The following is a 16,666-nucleotide window of genomic DNA, read 5'->3' as shown; positions in this document are numbered from 1 at the left end:
AAAATCAATTAAAATCCACAAGGGTATAATTTCTTTATTTAGAATAATGTCTTACTATATTTTCTTACTCTGAGAGATGTAAGTAGTATAACATCAGTACAGAAATGTAATAATAAATTCATGCTCTTCAGTAAATTATAAAACCTCCAGCCAGTGCTTCATGCAGAGTCTCATTGGACATTAGTCAGTTGTATACACATCTTGACCTAATATGACCAGAGAAATGTGAGCCAAGTGAAGGAGCATCAAAAGGAATGTTAAACTTAAATTATGAAAACAAAAATAAATAAGGCTATATTGACTGTAAGTAAAATTGACCTGAGACTAGAATAAAGTTTACAGCTGTAAGAAGACATCAGGCGAAGTAAATATAGAGATTCTAACATGTTTAGGGCAAAAAAGGATTTCCAGAGAAAGATTATAGTAAAGAAGGGTTATAATAATTTTAAAATTTGCTATATGCAAGATGTATGTTATTTTTCAAACAAAATATTATTGTAGCATTTTTGACAGACAAATTACAGTATTTGATTAAACAGAAAAAAGTAATTAGGGGTAATAATTATGATGCAAAATTTCGCCATTACTTGGTAGACATCACAAAAAGTTGATACCTTGAAGAAGACAAAATTACAAACTTTACCTGTAGTGATTGTAGTATACTGGGCTCATTCCTCTGCTACATTGAAATAAAGAGGGGAGATAAAGACTCTTTTATGCCTCCACCATCTCAGCACCATCCTGGCGATAAGAACCCACGACAGCCTTCAGCACAAAGCTGGAGAAATCGCAGGGGTGCCCTAACGACTGTCAACTGGAACAAAACACTCAGTACCCTCTGTCAGCCAGAGCTGGGAGAACATTCCACACTGCTCCTCTCCTCGATACTCATTGCCTCCAGGCATCACAAACTGTCTGAATGCATGTAAATATATGTCATTCCTGAAGCTGACAGAAAACTAGGCTTTTTATGAAAATTACTTAGATTCCATGAAGGGGAAACTTATGGTCATTTTACTTCTCTCCAGAAATGTAAAACAGTATTATATGACATTACAGTTGGTTGTTTTGTTTCCTGCAGTACAGTATTTTCTGAGTATTTTTTTAAGCACATACACACACATAAATACACATATGCCAGTCATACATGCATGTATTTACATGTATATATTGCCTATATAGATAGACACATATGTGGATACATATATATAGAATTTTTTTAATACATTCACAAACTCATTAAATGATGGTAACTCAGCTTTAAAAAAGAGGATTCATTATAATCTGATCACATTATATTCATATTAAACCCTCTCTCTTTGATTTAATGGTGTCAGGTTTGATCTTGCACAGCTTAGGTGCAGTATGCTGCTTCTTTCTGTGAGCTATCCCCCTATCTATTTCCTAAGCTGTTGTTCCACACTTGTAATCATGTTATTTGAGTGCCTTATGTATTCTAAAAATAACCATAATAGAAGTTGCATGTAAGTGCAAGGTGAGAAGTGATGAACAGGACAGCGACACAGCACAACCAATCATACTGGATGTAAAAGGGAAACCAGAGCACAATGCATAGCAATAAATTATTATTATTACTACAGTTTTTAAAGAACAAAAGTGTTGGAGGAACTTCAAAGTGCACATGAAGAGACATATTCATTCCCTGAAAGATTATAATATCTATAAATATTGCCTGTCTCTTTCTTATTGTCTCACAGGGTATAAAAAAAAAGAATAGAGAATGATGAGTTAAATGCTGCATTATATTGGATCATGTTTAAGCCTATACTGGACCAGCAAACTTTATTCTTTCTCCTGCTACATTATAATACATTTTTGCCACCAAGGAAGATGCCCTAACAGCAGTTTGAGATTTGCTGAAAGTCCACTTGCAAGTTATCAGTGATTAAACTCACTTGCCTATCCACAGCTTGCAAAGGAATTTGAATTAACATAAATCTTAAGCTCATCACAACTTGAACTAAGCCAAACTTTCACTTCCTGGAATCATCTTCCAAGTGGGTCCTACAGCATTTCCTTTTTCTTCCAGCCAACTGTGTGCACTTGTCTGCAAGTGTGTCCTGAACTGCAAACCCCTGAACAATGGAAGTTCACAGGTTTCTGAAAACAAAACTAATCCATCATTTCCACTGCAATAGAAAGTACCCTTCATAAAAGAGAGCAGTAAACAGTTCCTGAAGAGAAGTATTCCCTTCCACAGAATTCCTCTTCCAAACACATGCATCTCTAATCAACTTCCATCCTGTAATGCTAACCCTATCATTAAACAATACCACAGCTGCTAACAAGGTAAATTTAAACAGACATGAGCTAAACCTTAGAACTTGCTAGAAATTATATTCTAGAAAGATGTGAAGGTCATGTGAAGGTCAATAAAGGTGAGCACAAAGACAAGAATCTGGTAGATGGTAATGATTAAAACCCTGTACTATATTATTTAAATTCTCTGTATTACCAAATGACATGATGCTCATCAAAGGTACATAATCCTTTTCTGTGATGATACTTTACTTTCTTATGCTACTAGGTAGATACCAGGACCGACTCTAACAGCCAAGGAGATCAGGAATTAATCTGACTCTTCTGAAGTTAATGGAATCTCTGCCATTTATTTCAGTGGGATCAGGGTCTAACATTGAACATTAACAATATGAAATTATTTCTGTGGGATTGCTCAAGGGTTAAGGTTCTATTTCAGTGTGAAAACGTAAAACTGAATCTCATTCTTAATGAGACTGGGTTGTTTTCTCTACAAATACCATCTATCTCAAATTACAATAATAGAATATTTTCATTTTCTGGAGATTGATTTGTAGTCTGATTTTTTGCTTTTTATATTTTGCCTTTTCATACAGCTTCCAAGCTGAGAAAAAGGTGAAAAGGCAAACCTATTGGCATACACTGTTTGAAAGTAAAACAATTTCAAAAGCCCATTTCCACTCTGAAATTGCAAGCACCCTTTTAAATAAATAAATCTGTACAAGATTAGAAAAGAAACAAAAATATATGTCTTCCTTTGGTAGTTTGTTTTGTGCATATAGTAAAGTGTAGTCAGTTTTACTTTTTTTCAGGGAAAATGAGCTTTAATCTTCCAAGGTTACTAGAGAGTGACTGTGTTATTCTCTGTGCTATGGGAAAAGCTCCTGTGCATGCTGACCATTAGACAGTGGAAAACAGTGATTACAACATATTTCAGGACACTTATGACACTTATGAGAATTCTGCATGGGAACGTTCAAGGAGAAACAAAAAAGGAAAACATTGCTCTTATGTCCAAGTCATTTGACTCCAAATACATGTGATATTTGATATCTTAATTTCTCTGAAGATTTTTTTTATCACTTTCTCTGTTTCAGCAGAAGCTGGAAATTTCTGTTCAAAACGAAAGCAGATGATTTTTATTTCCATTCAAGAGAATTTGAAAAAATCCATGTGAAACTGAACAAGAACACAAGTTCTGAGCCTTCTGGCTTTTTATGACTTGCTTTCTATCTATGTTCTCCTAAATGAAAATGAGAAGATAAATCAACCAACCTCTGACTGCCCTTGGCTCCCCAGCAGAGAAACTGGAAACTCAAAGTCACAGCCTGAGCCAGACCTTCCAGGCAGCTAAGACAGCACAGAGGGATTGGTGCCTTGAAAGCAAGATGATCCAGCTCCGATCCAGGGAAAATGGGAGCACTAAGGCCCTCATGCTCATTAGGTGGTGAGTGAGATCTTACCAGACATCAAAGTCAAGCCACTAAGCAAAGTCCACATGGACTATCTTTGGATTTGAACTCCCACTTTTGGATGATTTTCACTGAAAGGGTAAGCTAAAACAGAGGAATCTGGAAACTGGGGACCGCCAGCAGATGGCAAAGTAAAATGCCATGTGGACTGCCAAGAAAATCTTCATGACTTTCATTGGAAACCTGTCTGCCAAACTGAGGAGCCATTTTGAAATGTTGACTCATTTTATTTTAAGGAAACCCTAGCACCTTTAGAGAATCTTAACCAGTTTTCAAAGGCATGAGAGAAAATAAGCCAAAGAGCTCAATTTTGCAGTACAGCTCCAGCTCTGAGTTGCACACAGGTGTGCAGTGACAGAATTCTGTGGTGTGCATGGCAGGGGTGGATGGAGCTTAGCAATGTTATTACAGCCTTCATAATCTTCATATAATAATTATTTTATGGGCAATGGATGTCAGCAAGATGTTGACACCTCACCTTGTTTACAAAAGAAGCAGTGATACCTGCAAAAGTTGTACGCTCCAAAGAGCCACTAGAGGGGAATTTGCAGTCAAGCAGGTGAGGAAGAGTCCTTGAGCTGCAGACCACATTCTCCAAGAGTGCTCCTCCAGTAATTAATGATGATTTTTGTATTCATTTCTGTAGTATGTATCAATAGACTTGATGTGTTAAAAAGAGAGTATGTGTTATTGCCTTTGGATGTAGTAATAATAAGACCTGCATCTGCTTTTCTTCCAAAATTTCCCATGTGGAAATTCACTTCTTGTTCGCTCTAGCAGCAAAGCAATAATGGATTTTATTAAAGGAATCCAATGTGACTGTCAACAGACAGAGCAGTAGCATTGGATATCTTGTGCTGGAAATTCCAAATAACACTGCACAAAAAATATCAATATGAATTAATCTATAGGCCATGGATTTGACCATTTCTTAAATTGGGTTTAGTTGTATAATGTACATTAAAGTGAGATAAATTCACAAATAACAATTCATTGATTTAGCTAAGTTCAATTGAGAATTTGTGTTGTTGTTTTGTGTATTTATATTTGACTGTTTTTTCGTAGAACCTTAATCAGTGTAAGCTTACATAGCCAATACAGCCTGCTGTGGAAGCTTGGATCTTTAATACTGTACCATAAGCCATGCTACTGAGGTAGAAAATTTACTGCTGGCCAGAAAAATAAGAATACCCTTCCTCCAAGATTATGAAGTATATTTTGAAAAGACCTCCAGCTGGTTTTCCATCTAGTTGATTTCAGCCAAGGTGTCTTAGACATAGAAAAACATCACTATGTGCACAGAAAACTGCACATAAGAAACACAGAGCTTGCAAATCAAAAGATATAATGCCTTTCTATACTTCAATGCATATATAAAGTCCAGTGGCTCTCATCATCTATATACTGCCCAGGTATGTAACACCTACATATGTAGGTATTACATGTATTACATATATTATATGTATATGTAACACATACATATAACAGTCTATACAGTTCAAGGAAGACTTGAACTTAACTCAATAGAAAGCCCTTGGAAAAATATTAATGTATTAATTATTTCTAAATGTATCTTACTTGTAGAATATTTCTTTTTCAGTTAGTGGGCTATAGAACATTGTTATCTGCCGTATACTAAGGATAATATACCAATTTATAAAAAAATGCATTAATAATTATGCATAACAATGACATCAAAAGTTCTAGGTATTCACATTTCTCTTTAAAAAATATAGTGTGATTTTAGTATTCCATATGTATCGGTATTCATTTTAATATTGAATAGGAATACGTAGTATTCTTAGAGAAATTGCTCCCCATTAGTCAGTTTTGACATGGTATTGTAGAAACAAAATGATGGAAAAACAAACAAAGAATTCTCTCTATCCAGACTAACAAAAGCTTGAGAGAAGCAAAAAACATGACTACTCAGTTAACTCAGTACACCCTACTGGGGCTATTAAGCACTGAAAAAGAATGGTTCTCACAGTTGCAATAAGCAGTGATTTCATTTTAAGAAGGCCTTGTATTTTAGTTGTGTATTTAAACTATTCTAGGGAAAACAGCTTTGCCTTGCTATCCATAGGTTAACAGATAGGTGGTACAAAGAAGTAGCAGCAGCATAACTGCCAAATTGAAGGGAGATTCAACATGCAGCTGAATGACATTTTTGTCGACTTCTACTGTACTGTGTCTGGAATTTTATATTTTATCATTTTCTGTGAATCACTGGGTTGAACGGGGGAAATCAAAGTGGGGGGAACTCTGATTACCACATCCAGAACCTAAAAGTGCCTCTGTCTCAATCTATAGACTTTCACCTGTGCACCTGTTTTCAGCTTTGGAAGTATGAAAATCCCTGAATTAATGGTTTTCAAGACACTCTGGGAGGAGGGTAAGACAAGAGGGTATCCTATTCCGGGAGAAAAGCAAGGGTAGGGATATATCTAGAAGCTCTAGAATGAAATGAGGAACTCAAAGAGCTGCAAAGAGCTGGCAAATTACAGGGGAAGTGAATGTTTGCATCGAGTGCACTTAGAGGGGAGAAGAAAGGCTCCCCAGCATGCACAGTAGGCTTGACCTACAGAAGTAATGCACTATGTAACCTTGTTGATGAAACAACAACAGCAATAAAGGATTATTTTCTCTGGCACTCAAAAGCTTGCCACATACTACAGCCTTTGATTGGTAATGAAATTAAATTAATATGAAATAATCTTAAAATTACAAAGCTTTCTAGAAGGGCCTTTGATTCTATACATGACTCAATGAAACAAAATTTTAAAGTAAATGTGTAAAACTGAAATTAAATAGACTAAACTGGAAAAGTCACCTAACCATAGCCACTACCACTTCGCTGTAGATGTTTTCTAATATTATTCATTGTTATTATAGTGCAATTAAAGACTTTCAAGAAATATTTGAAATAATGGTAATATGCAGATAAAATTGACTTCTTTCAAATTCTATTTTTTGCTCCATTTCTGAGATAAAATTTTGTATAGACAGGAAAAAAAATGGTTGTCCCATGTTTCTGGGAGTTGGTTAGTGTTGATAAGAATGATGGTTATCAAGGCACATTTTTTTTCCTCCCTTTCATTTACTAATCTCTTATTTATAAGCTCAGGTATTGGTGAACCTTGGGAGTAGCAGAAGTCGAAAATGTTGTGAGCCACCAAATGTGGAAAATGAGGTTTTTTATTTGCAATATCTATGTCCTCATTGGTCTATTGCTTCTCTCTCAAGTAGAAGGTAGAAAATACTGCTTTTCTTAGATAATTATTCTTTCTGACATCTTTTTTTTTTTTTTTTATCCCTTGGGTTAGTTTGATTTCCCCCCTGCTACTTTTCTTCTTCCATTACAATTCCTTTCTTTTTCTCCCAGGCTTTTTTCCAGTGCCCTTTTAAAGAGCTAGGAAAAAACCTTTTTGCTCTTCGCAGTTTGTGCCTTCCTCTGTGCACCAGAGAGATTTTCTAAGTAGGGTCATAAGTGTAGCTCAAGTTAGCAGGTCTTAAGTCAGTATATCAGAGGTAACTTAATTTTCTTACACTGACATTGCTAAAACTGTTCAACACACACAAATCTTTTCTAACTGGTGTAAGTGCCTGAGAGTACAAGAGTAGTAGAGTATGCACAACTGAGCAACACTTGACTGTGTTACTCCTTGCTTATGTGCTCATGCTTTTTCTTCTTTTCTTGACTCAGCTCATTCTCATCTGAATGTAATGTTTAAATATGAGCAAATTCCAAGTACTGTTTCTCCTCAAGCCTATTTGTCACTACTGACGATTCAAGATTTTCCAAGAAAGTCTAGAGGTACTTGATTCCCTCTGTATCACTACCTGGTAAACAGTCAGTTGAGATTTCATTTTAAAATCAATATTAACAAAGATCTGACTTACTAAGTATAAAATGTATGTCTTTTCTAACGTTCCATATTTTTTGTGTCTTCAAATTCCATGTTCATGAGTCATATGTATCAGAACACTAGTAATGTAATTGATCTGGTTTTATGTTTGCAACTGGTGTTTATGATTTAGTGCACGAAAGCTATAAGCTGTTTGAAAAATATATTTTAACTTCCTATTCCTGCCCCTGGACTTTTATAAAAATAATTTTATTTAATTTGAATTTCATATATGGATATGATATCATATATGAAAGTTAAACCAATTCAGGTTTGGATTTTTTAATTGCAATAATTGTCAGGAACACATTTACTATTTTTTTTTTTTGTAAAATATCATGTATGACCCTTATTCAACCTTAATAAACGAAAAAGATGATGACCTCAGAGTATATTTTTCCCCAGCGCTGCACATAAACTACTTTAAATGTATTTCTGAAACAAAAAAAATTGAAAAAAATTATAAAGGCATTCATAACATTCACAAATATGCAGTAAAGTAGAATCCAAAAGATTACCTTTCAATTTTGCACTTAGAGATGGTATGCAAAAGCATGTTCTTTAGAGTATGTTCCTAACCCTAGTGATGTGTTTAAGTAGTGTGATTTTCAAAATCCAAGGAAAATGTCATTTCTTTAACTTGGTGTTCCAGAAAATTTTGGAAGACTAAACTACTTATACTGTACATAATGTAAAGAAGTAATTTAACCTTATCTTCCATCAACACTACTTAACCATTTCTTGTTTTGAAAAGAGAATTAGGCCAACACAACCACAATGTACAGGAGTCTAGGATACATTCTATGACCTGGTGAACTGCATGCCTGTGGTAGAAAAATAAGCAAGATGAACCAGTAGACACATGGTAAAGTGGTTTGAAAAATTGATTGTAAATAAAGCAACTATAAATGGCTTTAAGATTAATTCATTTATGTCTTAAACCAGTATACATAGTATCTAAATATCCAATAGGAGTATCTGGTTTTGTTTTAAGATTTGGGAGGATTTTTTACGCATCAAACTGGAGATAAAGAGCTCAGTTAAGGTTCCAAAACCATAAATGTATCTTCCATGTGCTCATGTAATTTCCACAGACTTGAATAAGAAAAAAAATTCCTTGCTTAATGTTTCAGCCTTGTTTTAAGCAAAATCAGGGCACAAAAATTTGGAAAGCATTTTGAGGGCAAACACCCTCATTGCCCATCAAGACAAAAGAAAAAAAGACCCATTGAGTTGCAAGCCAGTTCCATTCTGAAGAAACATTTAAATTTGTGGTCTGGAATAGAATTAACCTTGACTTGTTTTTCAAAAATGTCTAAAGCACAGTTTTTGGAACATGAATGCAAAATAGCAAGCATAATCATTCTCCTAATTTAATGTCCTCAAACAGTGGGTAGATCCACTAGCATAGGAAAACTGACTGTTGCTTCCAACCTTGAACCCATAAAAATTACGGCTTGGAGGATATCAATACAAAGAAAAATACATACAAAAGTTTCTTTCCTGATGTCTCTTTACTTCTCTTTGCACAGATATAACTCTAGAATCTTTTATTTCTATGTGGATTGGAAATTTCAGAATGCTTATTTCTGAAAAAAATCTATTGATAGTATCATGTCTTGAAACCGTGACAGAGAAAAGAATTGAATTTGATAAGAAGGGATAACTAGGTCTACTTGTTTGCTCAGTCTTTGGTCTCTCTATTGACTTATTTAACAAAATTATCAAGCAGCAAACAGTTTGCATTTTGTGCACAATCTCTTGGTAACTACACCAATTACAAATTCAAGTTTAAAACAATCATCTGCTCTAACCTATATTAAATCTGAATATTTAAATTATTTTTTCAACCATTCTAGAATAAAGATAGCTTTACACAAATGCCACCATATATTTCTTCAATTTTTGTAACTTATTTCATATTTGGGTCCTATAGCCAAGGTTGTACTCGCCAATAGTGTGGCGAGTAGGACTAAGAAAGTGATTGACCTCCTGTTCTGGACACTGGTGAGGCTGCGCCTTGAATGCGGTGTCCAGTTCTGAGCCACTCAATTCGGGAAGTCATTCAGGAGCTGGAGCAGCCCAGAGAAGGCCAGGGAGCTGTGAAGGGTCTGCAGCACAAGTCCTGCAGGAGCGGCTGATGGGGCTGGGGGTGCTCAGCCTGGAGCAAAGGAGGGTCAGGTGTGACCATCCCGCTCCCTGCAGAGCCCTGAGAGGAGGCTGTAACCACACAGGGATGGGGCTCTCCTCCCAGGGAACTAGTGACAGTGCAACAGGACACGGCCTCGAGGTGCACAGGGGGAGATCCTCAGCAGGAATTTCTTCACAAAAAAGGTTGTTGAACATAGGAGTGGACTGGATGATTGGGTCATCATCCCTGGAGGTGTTCAAGAAACGGAACGTGGCCATGATCAAGTTGACAGGTATTCAAAGGTTGAAGCCAATGATCTTGGAGGTCTTTTCCAACCTAAATGACTCTGTGATTTTGTGAACAGAAAAACTTATCTTGTAATATTAGTGAATATGCAAACAATTGTATGACTGAATGATGAAAAATTTGGTGCATTTAACGTAGATTTACCTTTTAAGAGGAAATGAACTAGTAAACAAAGACTCCTAAGCTTTGCTTGGCAGCTAAAGGCAGTATTGTCCCATTTCTAATGTTTGTACTTTCTTATTTAGTTATTTAGAAAGCCTCATTAGAAGTGATTTATTTACCAACCCATGAGTATGAATACCTTACCTGTAAGTGTCAGCTCTACAGACTATTAGCTAAAAACATGTGCTTAAATGTAACATAAGTATTTTTAAAAAGACTGCATTTTTAAATGTATAATTTACATAAATGGAGCCCAACTTAGAAAACAATTTACTCTAGTTCATGATTCTTGGGCATTTTCTATAGGTAGTAAGTAAAATGCCTAATGTCTCAACACCATATGCATTATTCAGAAGAGTATTCATATTTGAAGAAAGTAGGGTTAAAAATACTTCCTCATTATTGGGAAGCTATTTTAAATACACCAAAGAGATTCTAATACAAGTGTCCTATCAGAAGTCTTTGAAGAATCACTAAAAGGTAAACTGATCAATAAATGGGATGGAAAACCAATCAATAAAATCTAATTTTAAATACCAGCTATAGAATTTAAATAATGAGATAGTTTTGTCTTTATATAAAGTTTTACACTACGTAATTGGAGAACAAAAATAATTTGTGCCTTTCCATCACAATCTTAGATATGAATCCTGCACATATAATCTATATCTATATAAACACTATATATGTTCTGAGTACGTCCAAATTTGCCCTGAATCAGGACAGTGCATCTACCCCTCAGTTCTCAATGTACTCTATTTAATGATTTTCACCACCACAAGTAGCCATAAAAGCAAAGATATCAGGAGATTGTATTTCAGGAGCAATATTACCTGTATCCCTGTGGCAACCTCTGGATCTGACTTTTACATGGCTTGCTCACTTTTCAGGAGTGCTCAGATGAGGCTCAGTGACATTCAAAGTACTCCAGGAAACGAAAATTATTTGAAGCCCATTGCAGCACTGTTTCCCCCCTGCCCCTTACACACTTAGTGTCACTAGCCAGCAATTCTGAATAGAGCTCATAATGAGTTGCCTCTCCCTAACCTAACTGCAAAGCTAGGTGCAAATTTTTACTGACACAAAGTTCAAACTTACCTTCAGATGAATCATTCTATGAAGGTTCATCTGTTAAAATCAACATTTTTATCTTTCTGTAATGTATTTACAGTATTTTGTAATAACTAATGCAAATTGAATACCTGAATCCTATACTGGAAGATTGTCAGTATAGTGCTTATTATATGAAAATTTCAGCATTTTTCAGTACAGTAATAATTCAAAAAGTATGTTTTCAGCAGATGGATGTTTTATAAAGATTTCAAATATAATATTGAAATTTCAAGTTTCAGGCTGCCAAGTTAGAGCATGAGCAGAATTTGTACTCTTTCAATCTACTATTTAATAAATACTTTTTAGCTATTATTTTTCTATTTGAGCGACAATAAACATTAAATGGAACATTCATGTTTCCAAAATACTTTTTCCTGATAATAAAAATACATCATAATAGAAGGCAGGATCCTTCTCTGGTATTATCAGCATTACTATTTGGATATTCAAGGCAAGTGAGATCTTCTCCATATTGTATGAAGTTCCTATGATCATGTCGTCACTTTTCCTCAGTTTATGAAAAAAGTTCTTTAGTGCAAGGATGGTGAGGCCCTGGCATAGAGAAGGGGTGTGTGCTCCGTCTCTGAAAGTGTTCAAAGCCAGGATGGATGGGGCTCTGACCAGCCTGGTCTAGTGGAAGGTGTCCCTGCCCATGGCAGTGGGATTGGAACTAAATGATCCTTAAGGTCCCTTCCAATTCAAAACATTCTGCAGTTCTAAGTAGAGAATGAGTAGTGAGTAAGAATGAAGAAAGCAACGGATAAATTAAACTAAGGGCTAAAAAGCAAACTGTAAGAGTTGATTAACTGAAACGCCACTGAAAGGCTGCCTCAATAGAGACAAAATCTTTTTTTCCAGTGATGTTGGGTGGAGGGCCTAAGTTTTTGGCTTTGCCCAGTCAAGCAAGATAGAGAAGATAATGATGGGGAGAAATCACTGAAGATCAGAAAAAGATGAACAATTAAAATAATATTTTGAAAATAATTATTGATCAACTAGGAGGAAGGAAAAACCAGAAAGAAAAGAGCAAGGAGAAATAAGTTTCTGAGAGCAGAAATATATAGAAAAGTGAATGGAGGAGACCTGAAAATCTTCAGAAGAAAAGCCTTGACATATAACAGAAGTCACCACTAAAAAGTGAAAAATATATTGTATAACCAAGGGAAAAAACACTGGTTAAGTTGCAAAGGAAAAAAATCTTTTCAATAATCCCCAGCAAACACTTGGAGGGAAGAATAGCTAGGCTGGTTCAAGAAAATAATTATTTATATGGAAATGGAGCAGTGGCCACAAAACATACACAAAAACATACATCAAAATGAGGAAGAAAAATAATTAGACAGAATTTGCAATGCTTAGCTGTGCCTAGGGAGTATCTAATGAGATTTGCAACTTTTGCAGCAGACCCTGGTAAGGAGATGAATACCTGGATGGATTTACCTTGTACATGAATCCCCTGAAAGCAAGAGGCTACAGAATCCCTGAGACAGTATCTGGAGGTGTCACAATAAAACATTGCTGTTTGCTGAGTACCAGTTTGTCACAGTTCAAAAGTGCAAAGCCTTCCTGTATACCTTTGTTTCTAATACAGAGCATTAAAGAGAATTATGGTTCTGTCTGAAAGGTTTCCTTGGCTTCTCACTCAACTCTAGCACAACGCAGATATCTGCAAAGCCATCATTTCCTTCAGCAAAGGTTGTGAAGGGTCTGGAGGAGTCATATGAGGAGTGTCTGAGGGAGCTGGGGTTGTTTAGCCAAGAGAAAAGGAGTCTCAGGAGTGACCTTATTGCTCTCCACAACTCCCTGAAAGCAGTCTGTAGCCAGGTAGGGGTCAGGCTCTTCTCACAGACAACCAGTGACAGGACAAGTGGAAATGGCCTCAAGCTGTGCCAGAGCAGGTTCAGGTTGGACAGCAGGAAAATTTTTTTTCACAGAAAGGATTGTCAAGCGTTGGAACAGGTTGCCTGGAAGGGTGGTGAAGGTATCCTGGAGGAATGCAGCCCTTTCGGACATGATTTAGTGGTGGTTGGTTGGACTCAAAGATCTAATAAGTCTTTTCCCACCTAAACAATTCCATGATACTAAACCATTGTCGTGTCTGATATGGAAGAGCCTGAAAATCATCCAGCTGCAGGATGGGTAGGACACCACACAGAGAGCAGGGAGCAGCCTGCCTTTGGCATAGTTAATACATATACACTGCTAGAGAATAATGTTCAGCTAACTGGAGGCCTGGGAAAAGCAGATTGACCGGGGCTGGGAGAATTCGCACTGCCTTTCAGTAGGTGAGCTGATGGCTGTAAATAAGCATTTAATTTTTATTGTGATAAATAAATGCTCTGTGCAGTTTCTTAAGCTTTAGGAGTCTCATTACTGTCTCCTAACAGGTAAATTCCTGCAAACAATGTTATACGCAATACTTATGAATGTGTGTATATCAGCAAGTGAAAATTCTAAATAAGAAACCTGAATAATTGTCACCAAAAGCATATGCATGCAGAAATAAAAGCACTCTTCTGGGACACAGTTTACTGTGGTTTCTTAGCATTCAGACGTGTACCTTTGAGGGCCATGAATGTCAATGGAGTCTTGAAGTATTGAAAAATTAAAACAGATGTTATGGGGAAAGTTGAAAGTCAATATACAACCTCAATATATGATAGATATGGAAAAAACCCAATTCTGGTAGTTGGCGTATGCTTAAATATAATTAGAACTGGATGAAAACTTACTGAAAGAAAATTATTGCGTCAGAAGGAAACAAATAATAAAATTGTGCAGAGGGAAGGGTGTTGAACATTGTTGATATGGGCATAGGTATAGGTGAGGCACTTATTTGGAAATAAGGAATCTGTGTTTAAGGTTTTCCCATGGCACACTCAATCAGTGAATTTGAATGCTCTCCTTATCCTAATACCCCTGGCTGGTTCCTCTGTCAGAATTTTTTGAGAAGGAAATATATTTATAGGTGTAGTTTTGATTTTACCTAGCAAACTTTTTAAGCTTATTAAAAAATTAAACAAAATCAGTTCCTGCATGTATAAGAGTAATATCTTTGCTATTATAGTGAGAAAAAGCAAACTCACATGAGTTCACACATCCAGAATACTAAATGCACCTTAAATATTTTTGTGTGCATCAAAACAACTTATGTTCCCAATACTGACAAATAGATATTTATGTTTTAAGGATTATTTATTTAAAATTGTTCTAATTTAAAAATCAAATAAACAAACCCATTAAAAAAATCACAAAACTACTTCAACTCTTAGAAGTTGAACATCCATCTTCCAAGAGTAATCAGCATGTAAATAATAATTTTGTTGAAATATTTGTAGGGAAATTTAAAAATACACATTTAAACGTAGGTGTATCTATACCTGTATAGTCACTTATTTGATGAATGAACTTGATCCATGCTGTATCTATTGGTATTTTTCATTATATTTAATTTTAATTCATTTATTCATAGTTTTAACCTTTGTAAGAACATCAGTTATTTAAATGACTAGAAGGTAAACCCCATCAACAAAACTGCAGGGTTTAATGTTGAAGATAACTGACATGCATGAAGTCATTGTATTAAAATATTGTTTTTCTTATTGTTTAGCACAGATGGTGCTGGTAATTAATATTGTGCAATTTCTTCATCAGGGGATTCCCTGATTACAAAAGTCAAGCAGTATGTAATAAACTGCTACATTACACTGTATGAATAAATGATTTATGATTTATATATTTATTAATGAAAATTTCATTATCCAAAATGCAAATTATGCAATGTTTTAAAGCTTCTCAAGATACAGTGTGAAAAATCATGTGTTTTTATAAAATCCATAATTTATGAAATACAGTAGAGTATAAAAAAACCCCATTTACTTCTTTCTAAAGGCTTTAAGTGCTGATGATCACAAACTTATTAGAAAATGCACATTTGCAATCTAAATATCTTTGAGGATATTCTGATACTTTCTGCAGAGGGGATTGTAAGTACAGTTAGGAATAAATTCTTCTTTCTTTATTGTATGAAGGTAAACATGCCATCTGTATAATTTCTGGTTCAGGGTTTGTTTAAATGGGACCTTATTTTATAACACTCGTTGAAATCAAAGCATATATTTTGCTATAAATAATAAACTAATTATAAACTAATTTCTGAATAGGACCATAGAAACGTGCTTATATACAACCACCTAAAGTGGCACTACCTTTTCTTGGTGGCCTTTAAATTTTTGGGCACTTTGTACTGTCAGAAAAATGTTTAAGCAGAGTATGAGCACCAGCCAAGAAAACCCAGTTGTCCTGCGACAAATGGACGCAGCTGTCCTTGGTCCTATTTGACAAACGTTCAAGCTGCAGGATGCAGATCTGTTCCCAAACTATTGACCAAGTGAGTAACAGCAGCAAAATTATTCCAGGGCACATCCCAAACAGGCACACTCCCACTCCATCCGCTGCAAATGCAAGTTCAGATGGTTGAAGCCTCTCCTCCAGTCTGGAGTAACTCCTGAGCCTAAATACACTTGGCAAGCTGGCAAGGATATGCAGGACAAACAAGGTGCATGAGATATGCTTCGCTTACCCACACGAGGGAATTAGTAATCATAACTACTATAAAGTGAGCTTTTTTTATGGGTTCTGAACCTATTCCACTGAGAAGTGGATCTTTATCAGCTGCCTGTAACCTTTTGTCCACATACCTTTCTCTTGTACAGTCAACAGACTGGATTTCATTTCATTTACCTGCAGTTCAGGGTGGAATTTTGAAGCAAAAGATCTAGATATTCAACATGACTTTTGAATAGGGCAGAAAATGGAATCAAAAGGTTCATATCAAATAAAAGAATACTTTCACCTTCTGAGTCAAGTTGCCTCAGTCCTAAGCCACTGCAGCTACCTAGTACACAATACTACAGACTTCAGAATTTGTATTTCTTAAAAGTCTTTTTTTTTTTTTCTGAGAAGAATCCTAACTACATCTACTGCAAAAATAAGTAATATCCTATATTGAATGGATTATTAAGTATTCACTCAAAAATATATATTTCAGAAGTATACTATATGTAGTATCTACCTCCAGTTTTATTATCTCCTATTAATATACTTTTTGAAGATATGTGAAAATAGCTATAAAACCATTAAATACCTTAATTAATAACTGCACTTGATGATTTATAGAAAAGCAATAGATAATTTGAACTTACACTTATGCTTTATGACATACTGTCACCTTTAAAATACACATTTATTTTAAAAATCAATACCTTTTAGCTACTGCAACTTTTATAATAACT

At 35.4% G+C, this 16,666-nt stretch overlaps 1 protein-coding gene across 2 annotated transcripts in view; it reads left to right on the top strand.

Annotated features, from left to right (window-relative positions):
• The window catches only part of LOC140682463 (uncharacterized), a 48,701-nt gene that overhangs the window by 11,772 nt on the left and 20,263 nt on the right, over positions 1-16,666 (top strand). The window contains exon 2 of one of the 2 annotated variants that reach the window (XM_072924915.1): positions 3,381-4,311. The gene's annotated coding sequence lies outside the window, so the exon portion shown is untranslated. Of the gene's footprint in view, positions 1-3,380; positions 8,574-16,666 lie in introns of those variants that run through there. The other variant, XM_072924914.1, reaches the window with a different exon arrangement.

Source organism: Taeniopygia guttata, chromosome 2, assembly GCF_048771995.1.
Source record: "Taeniopygia guttata chromosome 2, bTaeGut7.mat, whole genome shotgun sequence".
Classification (NCBI taxonomy): Eukaryota; Metazoa; Chordata; class Aves; order Passeriformes; family Estrildidae; genus Taeniopygia; species Taeniopygia guttata.
The sequence above is the reverse complement of the archived record's forward strand: the minus strand, read 5'-3'. Positions and strand labels throughout refer to the sequence as shown.